The sequence below is a fragment of the Erigeron canadensis genome, chromosome 2 (assembly GCF_010389155.1).
Source record: "Erigeron canadensis isolate Cc75 chromosome 2, C_canadensis_v1, whole genome shotgun sequence".
NCBI lineage: Eukaryota > Viridiplantae > Streptophyta > Magnoliopsida > Asterales > Asteraceae > Erigeron > Erigeron canadensis.
In genome coordinates this window covers 17,648,168-17,669,324 of record NC_057762.1, presented here as the reverse complement: position 1 = coordinate 17,669,324, position 21,157 = coordinate 17,648,168, and positions in this window count along the sequence as shown.

Here is a 21,157-nt window from a genome sequence, read left to right as displayed (position 1 = left end):
TCACCTTTCAAAAAAAAAAAAAAAACAACAATGCAAGGCTACGAGCCTAGAAAGCCCCAGAAGGGGCAGACCACACAAAAAAGACTAATCGCCTCAAAAGTTGGGGTCGCAACCTCAAATGGGAACAAACTGGCAGGGACTCCTAAGCAGATAACCCAAAAAGCAGGGAATAAAATAAAGGACGATATAAAGTCTAAACATTCTACCATAAAGTTCCATAAGACAAAATAAAAAGTTTAGTCCAAACGAGGCTTCACAGCCAGAAAATCATGCACATCAGGATCAGAAAAATGAGTAACATCATAAATAAAATTAGTTTGGTATGCAGCCAAGTTCCTGATAGCCTGATCAAATGACTCCTTCGCCTTCACATAGCCGGGATCATGTTCAGAGTGAGTAGCAGAAAGCACCCCCTATTTCTTCGATGTATTCACCACAAGATCAACAAACTTCACCGCCTCGGGACCTGTCGCAAGTGTTTCACATATATAAGGGATCACCTGGTGCACTAGACCATCAACCTTCTTCAAAAGATCTCCATTCTCGAGATCCCTCTGCAACAACTCATCATGACGCTTCGCCAAGCCACCATGCAAAGCCCTAATGACAACATCTTGCTCGGATAAACGTTTTTCCAGATCTGATATCCTGTCAAACAGGTTTCCAACAACAAATTGAGATTCCTTCAACATGTCTTGGGAATATTCATACTCCCAACACAAACCGCTAATTAAAAGATTTTCCCGATCACCAAGGTTCTTTGAAGAAAGCTCTTCCTCTATAAACTTACGAGTGGTGGTTCCGGAAAAAGTAATGGGTAACACATCGGCGGTGCCTTTCCCTTTCTTCAACATGGTATCAACAACATCAAAAGGAGAGCTAGAAGAACCAACATCAGTAACTTTCCTCTTCTTAAATGGCATTTACCACAACACGTCCTCATTAATTATTGGTTCAACTGGATTAGTCCAAGACAATGTTTGATTTGAAAAAACATCCCCTTGGACTGGGGGGCTTGATGACACACCCTGCCTGAGTCACGAAGGTTGTGCGTAACAAAGGACACACGAAAGATTAGAAAGGATAAGAATTGTTTCCCTACAAAATAGAGATTTGTTCTTATTAAAAGGCCGGCATTTATGGAAATAATATCCCTTGGAGAAAACCCTAAATCTTGGCCTATTTCTCAAGCCTAAGACGTTCATATAAAAGGGGACGTGATGAGGCACCATTTGATATACAACACACCCTTGACATAACCAATCGGATCCTTGGAAAGCTCAAAAAAGATATACACATACATCAATTGGCGTAAAGAGATTCACTCTACCTTCGGAGAATCGTCAACTAACAACTAAAAACACCCATCATCCCCCTTCTAAATCTAATCTCGGTTTGGTGTACAAACATTTTGTGCACTCACGCCGCAAGAAATGGTGAAGAAGAACAAGAGCAGGCCCCTAAAGGACAAAAGGGCAGCCTTGGCGATCAGCCAAGGAACCACCAGTCGCCCAGATCCGTGTCGGATCGAGACAGAAGGTTTCTATTTCCCTCCTTGGGAAAGGACAAACCATCCAACAACCCCCTCATTATTCAAACCACGATGTTCAACATCGAAGTGAGAAGGGTCTACTTAGATAGTGGTAATGAGTGTGACGTGATCTTTGAGCACTGCTTCCTCAAACTACCAGACTGCGAGCCCGAAAGATAGACCCTCGGGGCCCGTTAATCGGCTTCTCGGGAGAACAAGCATGGCCGTTGGGAGAAATCGACTTAGACATCACCATCAGCGACGGAACACATGAAAGAACCGAGACCCTGGATCTTTCGATAGTGCGCTCCTCGTCACCCTATAATATTCTCCTGGGGAGAACCGCAATGCAAAAGCTGGAGATGGTGCCCTCAGTGATTCACAGGCTTATAAAGTTCCAATCCGAGACAGGGATAGGAACAATCCCCTCCAACTACGAGGTAGCTAAGCAAGTTAGTGATGTAAAAAGGGGCGACGACGCAAGCCCGTCTGGGAAAAACTCGAAAGATATGAAATGAAGCCCTGTGAGTTAACTTTCACCTCCAACTGGAATCAGGTCAAAAGACGAAGTAGAACTCCAGTTATGGTCTTTCTACCAAAAGTGGTCGGAACTTATTTTCTATCGCAACAACAACCTTTATAATGGGGATAACTATAACCCGAAGAGAATAACACATCATGTAACCATAGAGAGATATTAAGAATACATATATATCATCCAAGATGAGTTTACAAAATTTGCAAGATGCCACGTATTATGTGGCTATTGCCACTTACACATAATAAAATTTAAGAAATAACAAGCAAAACATAATTGTTCATACATAGGAATAGGTTCATGCTGTAAAAATAAACTCCTAAGTCCACAACTTAATCATGAGAGACAACACAAGTATGCATAAGGACACGACTATCCAACCCATCACTTGGTTCCTCCAAGATATCCTCTTCTTGTTGTTGTGGTTGTGGCAATCGTTCTTGTTCTTGTCGTCTCCTTTCCTCTTCCTCCATTCGGTCTACGAATCCATACAAGTTTCTTGGTCTAGGGGCTGGTCCGGACGTTCCACTAGCTTGCGACATGATGTTCCTACACGAGTTACATCAAGTGTGAGATAACGACTCGATCCGACGTTTAGACGACTATTCACGACCGACTCGACCCTTGACGACCCATATGACGATTTGCGGACAGCAAGACGACTTCACGGACCGTATGACGACCTTAACCATTCAACGACCAACTAACCAACTCGACCAACGACTCACAAGCTTGACGACTGAACCATAACATGACCATCCACAACCAACGTAACCAACGACAATCAACATGACTACCAACAACCAAACTCGACTCTCAACGACCAACATAACCATTTACAATCAACATGATGACTAAGAATGAACTTGTGCATAGCTATGTATTATATCTAAGTGGACAAGGTAATACTAGCCAAGTGGGGGTTTTAACTAAGGGTTCTAATAAGTAATGCAAACATTGGATTTGGTTATGCATCTTTTGCACCAAGAATCATTTTAAAGCTTATTTTCAAAAGACTCATTTTTCAACATTTCCTAGACAATTAATTCGATCACTCCATGTTGTATCCTTAGCTAGTCGTAGTTGGCCAAGCTACGCTTCGCTAAGGCGAACACTTTATGATCGAATTGATTCTTTAAGAGATGTTCGACTTGTTTTGAAAATACGTAGGTATACTAAAAATTCTCTATAACCTTGGCTTTGATACCATTTTTCTGTAACACCCCGACAAAGGCGGAAACATGAAGTGCCACAGAACGACATGGTACAAAAGATTTAAATACAAAACATCAACATAAAGTTCCAAATGACATTCGAATTCAAAAGATTACAAGTTCAAGTTGACGTTTAAATCCATTACATAACCACAAATCCATAATCAAAAGATAAATTGTTTGCATTACAAACCATCAAGCATTCAACATATTGAGCAATCAAAGAGGCGGTCTTGCTACGAACCTATTGCTCTAAACCTGAAAAGCATGAAGAAAAAGTGTCAACTACGAGAGTTGAGTGAGTTCATAGGTTTTAACTAACAACATGTTTATATTCCAACCATACCCAGGGATAATAAGTCACAAGAACTTTTAGGTATTCCTTCATAAAATTCATACCCAAACCGTATGTTCGATTCATAATCTCCAAACATATTAATATCAATTTCATTTAGCCACAAGGGCATAATTTAAATAATTTTAATGAGTAAATGCTTGAGCCACTACTAAGACCCTTTCATGTCCAAATAATGATAATAATAACTTGCCTCGATAGATTATGATATAAAGGCACATGCTGTCAATCATGTGCAATAATTAATAATAAAGGAGTCGTGCCATGGAGACGACTAAATATAAAGTAGATTAGAGCACCCCACGACCGACACCGTTGAAGGCGGCCACGTAGGCGGCCAAACAACCTGTCGTCGCTGATGTGAGTGAGGGGATGAATCCTACTTGCGCAACCCTCTAACTACAGGCCTCAATGAGTTAATAGTAGTGTAGCGGGGACTAGACTTTGACAGTACTCAAGCTCAGCATATAACATATACCACATTGAACATACATCAAAAATTCCATTTCATAAACATTCTTTCAAAGTATCATTTCATAAAATATAACAATTTTAATTATCATGCTTTTCACCCCGAAAGTAAAACACATAAAAGAGTTGAAAGGGGGCTATGACTCACATGTTTGGAGTATGAAAAGGGGCTGATCAAATGTGAGATCTTCGGCTAGTGGCGTCGTTTCCCCAAGCAAGCCTAAACCATGGTATTTAAGTATACACAACGTAAGTGTATGTAGTATGAACTTGTAAGCTAGATCATGAGATGTATGCTAGTAGACTTGCCCATCTTTGATTGTTATTAGATTGTGGAGTTCAAGTATATTATAGTGCTCACATTATTTGGTTAGAAGATATTTGGTGGTGAAGGTCATTTCTCATTACACGTTTTTGTTCGTTTATTGGAATTTTGGTAGTTTGGCTTTAATTTATATAAATAACCATTGCATACTTTGCTTAATAATAATATTTGACATTTGTGATCTTATAATATGAATATTGATGAATATTTCTGATTTATATTTATTATTTCAAATAAATATTATTTAATTAATTATTTATTCATTTTATTGATTTATTAATTAAATAATTCCTTATAATTACTTTTAAGTTCTTAAATTGCCTTTAAAATTTATGGATAATTATTTTGTGATTATATACTGATTTTTATACTTTTTAATTTATAATATTATGATTTGTACATTTATTTGTGCATTATGTTTAATTAATTCAATAATAGTGATTTATTAGTGATTTTTACTTAATTATTTAGTTTTAAATTATATAACACTTGTTTCTTGGCTTTCAATTATTTTTCTACAGTAAGTTTAAATTACTTTCACCATTGGTTATATAAATTTAATCGAGTTCATGATTTACATAATTTATTTATTAATTTATATATCTTTTAATTACCATTTAAATTTATTTAATCACAAAAATACTTAGAAATTACCATACAATCTTTTGTCCAAAAATTCCAGGCCTTTCTAAGTAACTTTTAACATGTCAAGTTCATATAATTTCAACCTCTCTTGTGTTTTGCTTATTTGAGGACTTTAAGCATCAAAATCGTTTGCCGAATTATGTTTTTACCCTCATTTCCCAAGCAATTTAAGTAGGTTTATTTGATACATCATATTTCCAGTAGGTTTAGGATATTTTTATGTTCATTTGATCATGGTGCATGCGTGTGCTAAAAATGCATTTTTGTATGCTTTCGGTTCATGATTTCAAGCTTATAACAACTTGCTTTGTTTCAACCCTTATATCCATCATATTTTATGAATGTTTCCAGATTTTTAACATCAAGATTTACATATTTTTCACTTATAATAAGCCTAGCTTCATCTCATAACCCAACAACAAACCCAACCTTCTTAAATCTAGCATTCATGAAATTATCTCAACATTTTAACAACAAATCTTTATCCATCTATAATCCATCGACATAAAAGCATATTTTATGAAAATTTCCATAAAATAAGTGTATAAAGATTATATAAAACATAATCATCTTTTCATGCAAAAGTTACTTTATAAACTATTAACATATAACAACACTTTTTGATGCAAACTTTTATAGATCTATCTTTCAACAATAAAAGCCTACTTTTTAATAAAATTTCCAGAAAATATATCTTCAAAATATACAAAAATATAACCATCTTTCAAAGGAAAAATCACTTTAAAAGCTATTAAATCTATAACTACACTTTTGGGTCTTAAACTAGTTAAATCCTTGGATCTTTCTTCATGGATTCAACATGCATGAGCATGGAAAGAAAGATCCTATCAACTTTTCCCTCATCAAGTATATATTTGAAAGAAAACATGCACTTTTGATAAAACCTTTTAATATAACAAGGATAAGATTAAATCTAATACAAAGGATGAAGATTATACCCTCTTGGATTCGGTTTTGATGAGGAGGTTATGGCAGATTTTTCATGACCTTTAAAGCCTTAAACAACCCTTAATCCAAGCCTTAAACAACCCTTAAACCTTGCTTGACTTAACCCTTTAATAATCTAACTTAAAACACTTATTATTAACAAGTGTTTATATGGATTTTTCTTCCCTTTTTCCCTTGTTTTGTGTCTACCGAATTTTGGAGAGAAAAAGAGAAAGGAGAAGAGTTATGAGAGAGAAAATATGTTGAGAGAAAAGTATAATGAGTAGTGTGTGAAAAATGGTGTAAAGGGATTTTTTGTTGGGAGTGTAAGACTAGTTAATTGTTGATTGGTGGAGTTTGTATGGGGGAAAGGGAGGGGTCGGCCTTGGAAGGGCAAATATGAGGGGATTTTTGGTTTAAATTTTGAAATGGGTATTAGTTGTAGGTGTATAATGAGTATATGTATAAGTTATAGATATATATGCATGCATGCCTATTACTTACAAGTTATTTGTGATTTAAACAATTTGTGTTAGTGTGTGTGTATATATATATGCCGTAAATATATGTATGTGTGTATGTACATTTTGGTGTTTTACTTTGTTACAAAGCTCATTGGTTGTAATCTTGTATTTATATTAGACATATAAGCATATACTTATTATTATTTAAACACTTTTATGTTCTTTAGGATTTATAAGTATATATATTTTTTTAAGATGCTGATGCGTAAAACACTCAATAACTCAAGCACAACGGAAATTAAACAAAATGGAATTAGATATTTTTTTTGGTATTTTCTGGATTATATGAAATAAACAACAAAACAAGACGATAAATAAAATGATAGATAAAAGAATCCACCACCAAGATTCGTAAAGGCCAAGCCACCGGAACCAAGGATAAAGGAAACACTTCAACCCACCACTATGTTTGAGAAAGGTCTAGCCACCACAAACACAGATAAAGGAATCGAAGATTTTGGATCTCACCACTATAATTGATAAAGGACGAACCACCACAATTATAGATAAATGGATCACTCCAAACCACCAAGATCAAAGATCTATAAAGGTAAATGAAGATTTTTAGGAAATAGAGGCTACTCTATTAATTTCATTCAACTCAACTTAACTGTTATACAATGAGAAATGAGCCCCTATTTATCGATAACTACATGCCTAGGAATCATCGAAGTTATAATAAAAATAATAAGGAAATAAAGGAAATAAAATAAATAAAAGGCTGACACATGGTGGGGACAACCACTAACAAAATGGACCGATAGAAAGAGCACGCATAAAGCTTCTAGAAATATTCCTTTTGCAGCCGGGCCCACAAACCGTTAGGAATAACGTTGTCATACGCCCCTCTTTTGTCTTTATCACAGCTGTCATTCACCTTCTCTTATTGGGTCCACCAGACACGTGACAATCTTTATCATTCTGAAACAAACTTTATTGAGACAACAGGAGAGTGACATCTGGACTTCCACTGGAGACTTAAATCTGGAGCATTCATCAGTAGACTTAACTGGAGAGTGGTTACTGGAAAGCTTCAGTGGAGAACATTACTGGTGGATCACTACTAGTAACATCTGGAGACCCTTGCCACTTGAGTAATGTTATAACTGGTAACTGGGCTGGTTCAGTAAATAATTGTTTAAAATGGGCGACAACTGGCTGAATGAACATTGCTTGTTCTGGTGGCATTATCTGGCCAGTTTTCTCCATTTCACTTAACTTCTTCAGCTTAGTTGGATCCTCCAGTTCACTCGATTTCTCCAGTTCAGTGAACCTGGTAATTTCTATAACAATCTCCCCCTCTAAAGAAAGACTTGTCCTCAAGTCTTCGAGGTACTCATCCTTCAGATAAGGTATCAGATCACCCTCATTAAAGGTACTTGAAAAGGAGGTATCTCCAGATAAGTCAACCTTGTAAGCATTTTCACCATATTTCTCCAAAATTTTGAACGGTCCTTCAGCTCCGGGCATCAACTTGTTCTTTCTTCTTGCTGGAAACCTTTCTTTTCTCAAATGTACCCAGACAAGATCACCTGGAGCAAAACTGGACTGCTTTCTGTGCTTGTTTGCTCTTGCCTTGTACTCAGCATTAGTTTTCTCAATTCTGGCCTTCACCGGTTCATGAATTTTCTTAATTTCTTTCGCTCTGGCCTTAGCTTCAATACTTGCCTTAGGTTCAATCGAAAATGGAATCAGATCAATGGGAGTTAATGAATTGACTCCATAACAAATTTCGAATGGTGATTTCTTAGTAGAATAATTTGGAGCTCTGTTGAAAGCAAATTCTACATGAGCTAGTTTCAGATCCCAAGCTTTTAAAGTTTTCTTCACCAATGTTCTCAATAGCATACCAATGGTTCTGTTAGTAACTTCAGTTTGCCCATCCGTCTGAGGATGATGAGACGTACTGAACATTAACCTGGTACCCGTCAATCTCCATAATGTCTTCCAGAAATAACTTAGAAATTTCACATCTCTATCTGACACAATTGTCTTTGGAATCCCATGCAAGCGAACAATTTCCTTGAAAAATAAATTTGCCACTACTGAAGCATCATTTGTAGTATGGCAAGGAGTAAAATGAGCCATCTTCGAAAAACGATCAACAACCACCATTATTGAATCTTTTCCCCTTTGAGTCCTGGGCAGTGCAACAATAAAATCCATGCTAAGATCTTTCCACGGTTGATTTGGAACTAGAAGAGGAATATACAAACCCTTGTGAAAAGTTGCCTTCGCCTGGTGATAAGTTGGACAACGACTGATAATATTCTGAACATCCTTCAGTAAACTTGGCTAGTAGAAGTGTTCAGTGAGGATCTCTTCAGTCTTGTTAATGCCAAAATGGCCAGCTAAACCTCCTCCATGTGCTTCTGTTATCAATAGATCACATATAGAACCCCTTGGAATACACAATTTACCATTTTTAAATAAGAAACCATCTTGAACAATAAATGGTCCTTTTTGGTGAGCTTTAGTGAGACGATCAGAAAAGTCTGGATCAGCAGCATACAACTCCTTAATGAAAGAAAATCCAAGAACTCTTGCTTCCAGAATGGACAATAATGAATATCGTCTGGAGAGTGCATCAGTAACAACATTAGCCACTCCAGCCTTATGTTTTGAAACAAATGAATAAGATTGCAAAAATTCAACCCATTTTGCATGTTTGGCATTAAGCTTGTGTTGACCATTAATGAACTTTAGTGCTTCGTGGTCAGAAAATAAAACAAACTATTTTGGCTTCAGATAATGTGACCAGTGAGTGATAGCACGAATAATTGCATAAAACTCTTTATCATAAGTGTTATACTTCAGTTTTGAGCCATTAAGTTTTTCACCGAAATATGCAACTGGTCGCCCTGCTTGCACCAGTACTGCACCAATACCCACACCACTGGCGTCACACTCTAACTCAAATAACTGATCAAAATCTGGCAAAGATAATACTGGAGCTGAGCTGAGCTTTTCCTTCAGTGATTCAAATGCTAACTGGGCTGAACTTGGCCAGTCAAATACGCCTTTCTTCAGACAGTCAGTGATTGGAGCCACTACTGTAGAGAAATTCTTGATAAACCTTCTATAGAAAGATGCCAGTCCATGAAAACTTCTTACTTCAGTGATAGTAGTAGGAACTTGCCATGATTTGATGGCTTCCACTTTAGAAGGATCCATGGAAATACCTTCTTTTGATACCACATAACCAAGAAATATTACACTTTCCACCATGAAATCACATTTTTCTAATTTGCCATACAACTGGTGTTTTCTCAGTAATTCAAACACATTTATTAAATGATCAACATGTTCAGCTTCAGATTTTGAATATACCAGAATATCATCAAAGTAAACAACAACAAACTGACCAATAAGTGGTCTGAGAACTTCATTCATCAGTCTCATGAAAGTACTGGGAGCATTAGATAAACCAAAAGGCATTACTAACCATTCATAAAGGCCTCCTTTGATTTTGAAAGCAGTCTTCCACTCATCTCCATCTTTTATTCTAATCTGGTGATAACCACTTCTGAGATCAATTTTGGAAAACACACTGGAGCCATGTAACTCATCAAGCATATCATCCAACCTGGGAATGGAATACTTAATAGTTATATTATTTATGGCTCTATTATCAATACACATTCTCATCGAACCATCTTTTTTTGGAACCAGGAGAGCTGGAACTGAGCAAGGACTCATACTGGCTCTCACATAACCTTTGGCCACCAACTCATCTATTTGTCTTTGCAATTCTTTTGCTTCAGTTGGTGAACATCTGTAAGTAGCTTTTTTTGGAAGAACTGACCCTGGAACCAGGTCAATCTGGTGTTCAATACCTCTTACTAGCGGCAAACCCTCAGGTAGGTCTTATGGGAAAACATCAGTGAATTCCTTCAGTAAAGATTTCAGGAGATTGGGGACTCCTATGAGCTCCTTTTCTCCGGTACGCTCTAGCACCAGTAACACCATAACTGGAGAGCCTCCAGTTAACTCTTCTTCAACTTCAGCTTGAGACATAAATAAGGACTTGCTGGGTTGATTCCCATTAATTTTCAATAACTCATTGGGTTTCAGAAAAGTCAAAGTGACCTTCTTCCCACTTACAAATAATGAATAAGAATTTGCACGACCATTATGAAATACATAGTTATCAAATAACCAAGGTCTACCTAGTAAAATATGACAAGCATCCATAGGGACAACATCACAGACAATTTTATCTTCATAAACATATCCAATGGAGAAAGGAATAGTAACTTGTCGATTGACTTTTACCTCAGATCCTTCACTTAGCCATTGCAACTTGTATGGACGAGGATGCTTTACAGTTGGCAACTCTAGTTTCTCTACCATGTAAGTAGAAGCAGCATTAGCACAATTCCCACCATCGATGATCAGATCACACACCTTGCCTTTAACAGTACATCTGGAATGAAAAATATTCTCTCTGGGCGGCATCAGTTACAACTTCATTCGCATGCATCACTCTTCTCACGACCAACATTTCTCCAATATCTGCACCAACATATGTTTCTTCACTTTCATGATCATCATACACTGGTTCACCTTCTTCAGTGTCAACATCTGGTAAGCTTTCAATCTCCTTAGTAATGAGTGCTCTCTGGTTAGGGCACTGTGCCTGGAAGTGACCAAACCCATGACACTTAAAGCATTTTCTTCCAACTGGCTCTTTTGATCCTCCAATTTCTTTTTCTTTGCCTCTGAAGGACTGTTGACCAGTTGCACTGGGCTTCAGAACTGATTGACTGGAACTGGACGAAACCTTAGTGAAAGGTTTGTACTGGACTTTCTTCTTCAGTTGCTTCTCAATCTAGAGAACCAATTTGCAAGCTCCTTCGTACGTCCAGATATTATGCAAGTCTATCTTTTCTGAAATGGTAGCAGTCAACCCACCAATGAATCTGGCGATAGTATGCTCTTCAGTTTCTTTCACACCAGTTCGAGTCTTCAGTTGCTCGAATTCTCTAATATATTCCACAACCTCTTTTGTACCTTGCTTCTAATTATTCATCAAAAGATACTGGTCTTGCTTGTTAGACTGGGGAACAAATCTCTTCTGCATAACTTCTTTCAACTTGGACCAGGTCTTGATTCTGCTTTTCCCTTTATAATTTCTTTCATCTTTCATATTATCATACCAGGATGAAACATACTTTTTCAACCTAATAATGGTAACCTTAAAACTTTTCTTATCATCATACCCTTTTATCTCCATTATTCTATCCATCACCTGAACCCATTCAAAGAACTCTTTTGGGTTAGAAGAACCAATGAAATCTGGTGGATCTATCTTAATATCTTTCGTGTCATCAACCTTATGCCTCCTATGGCTTCTTCTAGATTGATTAGACTCATCAGAATCACTAGAAGATCTGGGAGTGTCATCAGATCTCTCACTAGGACCTTGAGACTCATCATCTCTTTCACCTACAACACGTTCTCTATTCAACCTTAAACTACCATCTTCTAATAGGTTAATAACTCTACCAAGTGTTTCTTGTAATCTACCTATCCCTCCTGGCATTATGAGCTTCTTCTAGAGTCATATTTCTTCTATAAGCCATTTATATTCAACAAAATAACACCAACAATAACAGATTTAGCCAAAACGAACCACAATCCCAATAGATCTAATCTGACCCAACAGACAAAATAACAAAACCCACGGATAAAAAAGATTAAGAAACCTTTTTCAATCCTGGCTCTGAACCAATTTGATGCGTAAAACACGCAATAACTCAAGCACAGCGGAAATTAATCAAAATGGAATTAGATATTTTTTTTGGTATTTTTTGGATTTTATGAAATAAACAACAAAACAAGACGATTAATAAAATGATATATAAAAGAATCTACCACCAAGATTCGTAAAGGCTAAGCCACCGGAACCAAGGATAAAGGAAACACTTCAACCCACCACTATGTTTGATAAAGGTCTAGCCACCACAAACACAGATAAAGGAATCGAAGATTTTGGATCTCACCACTATAATTGATAAAGGACGAACCACCACAATTATAGATAAAGGGAACACTCCAAACCACCAAGATAAAAGATCTATAAAGGTAAATGAAGATTTTTAAGAAATAGAGGCTACTCTATTAATTTCATTCAACTCAACTTAACTGTTATACAATGAGAAATGAGCCCTTATTTAATGATTACTACCTGCCTATGAATCATCAAAATTATAATAAAAAATAATAAGGAAATAAAATAAATAAAAGGCTGGCACATGGTGGGGACAACCACTAACAAAATGGACCAATAGAAAGTGCACACATAAAGCATCTAGAAATAATCCTTTTGCAGCCGGGCCCACAAACCGTTAGGAATAACGTTGTCATACGCCCCTCTTTTGTCTTTATCACAGTTGTCATCCACCTTCTCTTATTGGGTCCACCAGACACGTGACAATCTTTATTATTCAGAAACATACTTTATTGAGACAACTGGAGAGTGAGATCTGGACTTCCACTGGAGACTTAAATATGGAGCATTCATCAGTAGACTTGACTAGAGAGTGGTCACTAGAAAGCTTCAGTGGAGAACATTACCGGTGGATCACTACTAATAACATCTGGAGACCATTGCCACTGGAGTAATGTTATAACTGGTAACTGGGTTGGTTCAGTAAATAATTGTTTAAAATGGGGGACAACTGACAGAATGAACATTGCTTGTTCTGGTGGATCCTCTAGTTCACTCGATTTCTCCAGTTCAGTGAACCTGGTAATTTCTGTATCAGATGCTCTTGGTATTTCCATGACGAAATATTATTTAGTTGGCTTGATTATTCATATTGTTGGACATTTATAAGAATTTTTTATTGCTATCTCAACTTGTGAGACTTACTTCATTATTTATAATCTTGATTAATCTTTAGTAAAACTTTTGTTCAATGGTAATTATTAAATTAGATTTAGAACTAAACAATAGCTTTGGATTGCTAATTTAGGGGCATTATATACTAGCATCTAGTATAACTATGGCTTGCGGGATCATAGACAACAACATAACTAGCACATATATAATATTAAAAAGGAGGGTTGTCACAGCTTGATATTGTTAGAAATATAATTTCTAGTAGTTGATTTGTATGTTTATAATGTTTTGTACTTATTTGTATTTCTCATAAGTATGGAAAGAGTGTAAATTGTATAGGAAGTATATAAAGTCCCATAGCTTTGAATTGTACTTAGATCACATTCCATGCTATCCAATTTTTCCACACTTTTACTTTTCTCTCTCGGCACATACACACACTAACACACACACAACCTCCATTAACACACACTAAAACACATAGTAAAGCTCAATTACATACATTATATTTGGTATCAGAGCAAAATCAGTCAATCTGAACGATCCAGAATCGAAATACAAGCGGAATTTGTTCTTAATTTTGGTGTTTTTGAGCTGTTCATAAACTTGTTGTTTTGCCGAGATTACTGTTTGATTAGTTTTAGCAAAATTAGTGTGTTCTTCTTCCAAGTTTGTTCACCGATCATCTAGGATTTTGATTAGCATCATTTCTGTATCAAAATTAGAGTTTAATTCAATCAGAAAGTAAGATTTGATCTAAGCTCGGCAAAAGCATAGATCAGTGGGTTTGAATTCTGGTTGATTTTAGAGTTTAATTTGTTTAAGGATTTGTTCGCACTTAGATTCTGAACATGTTGGTACAAATTTGGAGTTTTAATTCCCATTATTGAAGAAGAAAATAGAGATTTACAGTTAGCTCGGCATTTGAAGGGTTGCTAGACGAAGAAGACCACTGAAATTCGACTATTTTGTCGTTTTCTGAAATCTGGTGTTTGTAGAGGTTGTTGATCTTGATTTGTTCTCTTTGCAGAGCTTCTTGCTCGACAAATTTAAGCATAAAACAAAGAGTGGAAATATTGCTTTATTTGCAGAGTTATTAACTCGACAAATAATTGAGATTATACCTCTTGGATTTCTTGGTTAAGTGTTGGAAGAAATTGTTCAGTTTGTGGAGATATTATCTCGGCAAACAAGTTAAGTTGAGAAATTTGGTTAAGTGTTGGTGATCTGTTAGTAAGTGTACTAGTTGCCGAAGTACAACCACGGTACTTAGTTAAAGTTGACCTTGATCAAAACACTTTGTTTATATACCGAGATATTTGCTCGGCATCCTTCACAACTCTACTTTTGTCAAAGACAACTTCTTCTAGTTGCCGAAGTATAAGCTTGACATTCTTAACAAATCCAGTTTCAAAAACTTAAACTTTTTGTTTTGTTCTTAAATCTTTTAGTATGGTTGCAAGAGAGGCTTTGGCTCTTGGTTCAGACGGAAGACCTCCAGTATTGTTTAGAGGATCTTATCCTCTATGGAAGAAAAGATTTCTAAATTGGATTGATCGCCAAAAGAATGCCAAGAACATCAGAAAGTCTTTGAATTAAGGTCCTGAAATTCCCAAGAACCCTGTGATCAATGAACCACTTTCAGAAGAAAGCTGAAATGTTGAGCAGAAAAATCATGTTGAAGCTGATCAAATGTCTATTGCTTATCTCTATCAAGCACTCCCAGATGATATATATTGCAATGTAGACTCATATGAGACTGGAAAGGAGATCTGGGATGAGGTTGAGAAACAAATGGAAGGTTCTAATGTTTCTAACACTATAAGGCTATCAACTTTTCTGAACATGTATGAAACCTTCAAACAGCAAAATGGAGAACCTCTCAATGATGTCTACATCAGATTTTGCAATATCATCAATGAACTGAGGAAAAATGATGTAAAAAGGACAAACATGGAGCTGAATATCAAGTTCATCAAGAATCTTGAAGAAGTGTGGCAAGTGTATGGAACTCAGCTGAACCAACAAGCAGACTTTGGAAACTTGACAATCCATGCTTTGTTTGAGAAACTCATATTGAACAATGATCAAGTTCTAAAGACACAAAAGATGAAAGAGGAAGTTGTTCATTCTGATCCACTAGCACTTGTTGCTCAGAAGAAGTCTTCTAAAGGTTCAAGGAAATGCAGAATTGAACTTGAAACTGATTCGGAGGTGAGTGATGTAAGTGATCCAGAACTAGATGAAAAGGATCTTGAAATGTATGTTAGAACCAGTTTTGTCCAAACTGGCCAGTCTCCAGTTGCATCTGGAGACCAGAAGATTTGTCCAGAAATATATGGAAGTCCAGTTGCAACGTACAGTGAATGCAACTGAAGACTTCCTCCAGTTTAGATCTGATCAGAACGGAAGACATTCCATTTGACGTCGAAGATAACAAATGGAAGATAGAGAATGACAATGGCAGCGAAGCCCAGTTGCCATTCTATACAAATTGAAACTGGAGAATATCAGTTTAAAGCCTTTACAATGCTTTACACTGTTTACAAGGAATACCTTTTTGCTTTATGCAGCTTTATACAGACAATATCATTTGTCTATGATTAAAGTACAAAAGTGCATAAAGCAGGTTAGATAAAGTAATGTCTTGACTTACCTTATCAAGCATTTCAAAGGAACTCTCTTAGTTTCCTTAAATGCTGTCAACCATATTTATATGACAAAGTTGGATTCCCAATACCAACTTTGTCTATAAATAGAGGTCTTTGCACAACAAGAACATAACTTTGCATATTCAGACTTTTGCAATATTCTTAGTGTACTTGTGCAATATTCTCTCAATCATAAAAGGGAAGACTTCACAACTTTAAGTGTTTCGATTGTTAAAGAGAATTTCCGAGTATAGATCATTTGTAATTCATAGGTTGTTAGGATATTTACATTTATGTATTATCCTGGTTCCGCAACAACCTTGTATTTTATTTAGTATCAATAAATAAAATACATTTGAAAATTACAACTTCGTCTCACCATTTTACTTTGTTATATTTACTTATTGCATTGTCTTTCCTTTTGTCACATGCTAAGATATCTATTCAAGGACTTGGTATACAATCACTGTAACTGGTCGTCTCCAGTTCAATGCTTATATTGCAAAGAACTTTCACCATTGACATAGAGGTGTCTTCAGTTAGTACCATCTCTTGAGTTGGGACTTACAATGTATAAAGAGTTGGCTTATTTCACCAAAGCTTTCAAGAAGAAATTCTTAAAAAAGAAACCTACCAACAATTAGCTTCGGTCTTCCTCAGTTTCATCATATGCCAAGCATTCAAGTGCTCCTAAATTTGAGACTTTCAAGGAACCAGTTGCAGAAAAGAAGTATGACAGTGAGAAAAGGTTTGAGAGGAAAGTCTTGGAGAAAAAGAATGGAGAGAGAAAATGCTAATACTGTTGATTGGAGGTTTTGCGAAGGATTCTCTTAGGCTTTGGTTTGCACCCCAAGATGGTTATGTAGGTTATGGATTGTGTGACCTCTGCTTCTTTCTCTATTAGCATAAATGGAAACCTGCATGGGTATTTTGAAGGTAAAAGAGGCCTACAATAAGGTGATTATTTGGAGTACAAACAGACTTCCAAGCAACTTTAGCCTTACCCTTTACCAAGAACCCTTGACACCATAAGAAACCTCTCATTTTTCATTCAAGCTCATGAAGGATACGAGTAGGAAGAATGAAAATGGAGGCCTAATACATGTGCATAGAGATCAAAACAGAATTAATTAATTGGAGTCTACCTACAAAAGAAAAAGTCTTATTCCTCCAATTCGTGATTTTTGTTTCCATGCGCTCAATAAGAATGGCACAATCTTTGTACACAAGTCTAGTCGATATCAAAGGCACCCCTAAATATTTTACCGGTAGCTGACCTTCTTCAAAGGGCATAATATCTAATATGGCATTCTTTACCCGGTCAGAAACATTACAAAAGAAAACGGTACTCTTTGGAAGACTCGGAGTCAGCCCTGACAAGTCTTTGAAAGCATTCAAAGCATCCATAATAACCTTTGCTGAGAAATCACCATGAGCAAAAAGAAATAAATTGGTCCTTCGGGTAGAAATGAGCTCTCCCTAATGGTGATTCCGATCTTTTCGAATCCTTTGTTCTTTTTGCCCTAATTTCGTGATTTCCTTGCTGATAATAGTCATCGAATGTGATCATTGTATCTCTTTTGGTGATCTGATCATGTTTGATTTCTGTTTTAGTTAGGATTTACGTCTTTAGGGTTTCTTCTCTACCTTTTCGTAATCGCCTTAAAAACCCTAATTTCGTTTTTTTTTTTGCTTTTTCTTTTTCTTTTCTAACCCTAATTAAATCTTGTTGTTTCGGAGTGATTAGTGGATTGGGTTGCTCGGTCCTGCGGGGTTATACCTAGAGATTACCCGATTTACTAATTGATTTTGAGCTTCATATTTTTATTTAGGGTTTTTAGAATTAGGGTTTTATCTTCTGGTGTGGCGACTGATGTTCTCTGTCGCATTTGTTGGTTTCGTGGTGGTGTGGTATTTTTGTTTGCATGGTTAATTATTGCTGATGGACAGAGCGCCAAATTCGAAAGGTGTACCCATTGGGGTTGCATCAAAGGTTAAGAATATCGATGGAAAGCGACTACCAGTTTGTAGTATTCTGAAAAACACAAACCCTAATACAGGGAAGGAAGGTAGTGGCAGTAAGAAAAATGTGAAGGTATCACATTAATCACCTCAGGTTGAAAAGAATGTGCCTGAATGTAATGTTGAACACCATGAGCACCTGAACACGACCAGTTCTGATCCAGTTACAACTAAGGAAACAAAGGATACCGATAAAAATTATGATGCTGATATAGGAGTGAATTCACATACTAAAGACGAGGAGAATAAGGTTGATCAAAAAGATGATGAGCCTAAAATTTCCTATGCAGCAAAAGTGCAGATGTCAACTGAAAAAAAGAAAGCTAATTTCAGGAAACTTGATGCAATGGAGGCCAGAGAGGGTGTGGACATTGTTATTCCAAGAGATTCTGTTCGTAAGGTTAATAACCGGTTCCAAAATACTCTGGTAGGATACTTTTTAGGTAAACGACTTGCTTTTCCTGTGGTCGAAAATTTTGCTAAGAATAATTGGATGAGTTTGGAATTTCAAAAGTAATGATGAACGCAAATGGTTTCTTCTTCTTTAAATTTAATGATAAAAATGGAATGAATAAAGTCATGGAAGAGGGACCATGGATGATCCGTAGTGTCCCTTTGTTACTCAATATCTGGACATAAGCTATGTCGCTTAAGAAAGAGGAGATAAGGAACATAGCGGTGTGGGTTAAACTACATGATGTTCCTATGGCTGCCTATACGGAGGATGGTTGAGTCTTTTAGCTACCAAGCTGGGTAACCCTAGGATGCTTGACACTTATACAAACATAATGTGCTTAGAATCATGGGGGAGAAGTAACTATGCTCGAGCATTAATAGACATTTCAGCGGAAAATGATTTTAAAAAGGAATTACTTATTGCAACCCTGAATTGGTTGGAGATGGATATACAAATGAGAAAATAAAGGTTGAATATGAGTGGAAGCCACCCAGGTGCTCGACATGCCATATATTTGGACATAATGATGATCAGTGTCCAAAAAGGATTAAAGTTATCCAAAAGACGAGGCCTGAGGTAGATGAGGAAGGTTTTCAGGAAGTCAAAAAGAAGAATAAGCAAGGTATCCCGATGAAGAAACAAAAACAGAAAGTAATTTATGTGCAAGTTAAAAAATCGAATGCCGATGCAACAAAAAGAAGTTCAACAAAGGTACCTACTAGCAATACTTATGAACTACTCAATGATTATGGCGAAGGAGCAGAGGAAGATGTTATACAACCGGTTAAAAAACATGATAAGTCGCAACCTAGTACTAGTTCCCTGAATGATGACTCGGATGAGGATGTGGAAACAATAATAGTCGAGGATGAGACTTCTAACTTCATGGCTGTAGGTACAGATCCATTAAATTCTGAGGGGGCAAGCACTCCCGGTCAAAAGGTTTCCAATGGGTAGTATAGCTGCATGGAACATAAGGGGCTTGAACCTGCCCCTGAAACAAACAGAGGATCGAAATATTGTGAGAGAAAATAAACTTCAGGTTTGTGCCATTATGGAATCTCATATGGATGTGACACGCTTGTTTAGTGTTTGTAAGAATATTTGTAGAACTTGGGACTGGACATTGAATGGAAACATGTGTGATAAAGGCACCCGCATTATACTTGGTTGGGATACTGATCTGGTGGATGTTATGGTGCTAAGCCAATCGAAGCAGGTTCTTCATGTTCAGATCTTTTTTATACTTGATAAAAAGTCTATGTTTTGCTCATTTGTTTATGCTATGAACCATTACAAAGACCGTAGAGAGCTTTGGAGCAATTTATGTCAACATAAACTGTTTGTTTGTGATAAACCTTGGTGTTTATTAGGTGATTTTAATTCATCACTTAATTTGGCTGATAAGTTTGCGGGATCATCATCTATTAGTATTGGGATGCGGGAATTCAAGGAGTGTGTTAATCAGATTGATGTGTTTGATATAAATAGTGCAGGTCTCCACTACACTAGGAACCAAAAACCCAAGAAAGGAACAGGAATTTTGAAAAAGATTGATAGGGTTATGGGAAACATTCATTTTACCACTGAATTTCCGACTTCTGTTGCAATTTTCCAGCCCTACCGAGTATCTGATCATTCTCCATGCGTCTTGAAAATAACTAAGATTACTAGGTCTCTTCCAAAACCATTCAAGTTTGCTAATTTCTTGGTTGATAAGGATGGCTTTAGAGATATTGTTGATAAATCATGGCGAATGGAGGTCGAGGGACAAACTATGTTTAAAGTTGTTTCGAAGCTGAAAGCCCTTAAGCACCCATTGCGTAGTCTTCTTCATAAGCAAGGTAATCTTCATATTCGTGTTGAGTAGCTTAGGAAGGAACTTGATCTGATCCAGAGTGATATTGATAAAGATCCATCTAATGTGAATCTTAGAGAAAAAGAAGTTAAATGCTTACAAAGTTTTAAGGAAGTCTCATTGGATGAGGAGCGATTTCTGAAGCAAAAGGCTAAAATAAAATGGTTACAGGTAGGTGACTCGAATTCTGCTTATTTCCATAATACGGTCAAAAGTCGTAATCATAGAAGCCGTATTGAGCTAATCAGGGACATAACCGGTAATGAATATGAAGGTAGTGCGGTTCCTGATGCAATTGTACGCCATTATGTGAACTTCCTAGGGGTCGAAGGTTGTGCGAACATGTTACCATCTAATTCCTTATTCTCTAAACGAATTAATGGACAGAAAGCTAGAAATATGGTTCAACATGTAACAGATACTGAAATAAAGGATGCCATGTTTTCTATTGGTGATGATAAGGCTCCGGGACCTGATGGATATACCTCGGCTTTTTTCAAAAAGGCTTGGGACATTGTTGGGGCAGATGTTAGTCTCGCAATTAAAGACTTTTTCCGCAATGGCAGCATTCTTAAGTGTCTAAATCATACGACTATTGCTCTTGTTCCTAAAGTTTCTACTCCGTCCATAATTACTGATTCGGCCTATCTCCTGTTGTAATGTTCTTTATAAATGCATCAGTAAAATTCTTACCAACCGAATGATGGAGGGATTGGTTGATGTGGTTAGCATTAACCAATCAGCCTTCATTCCTGGTCGTGGAATATCGGA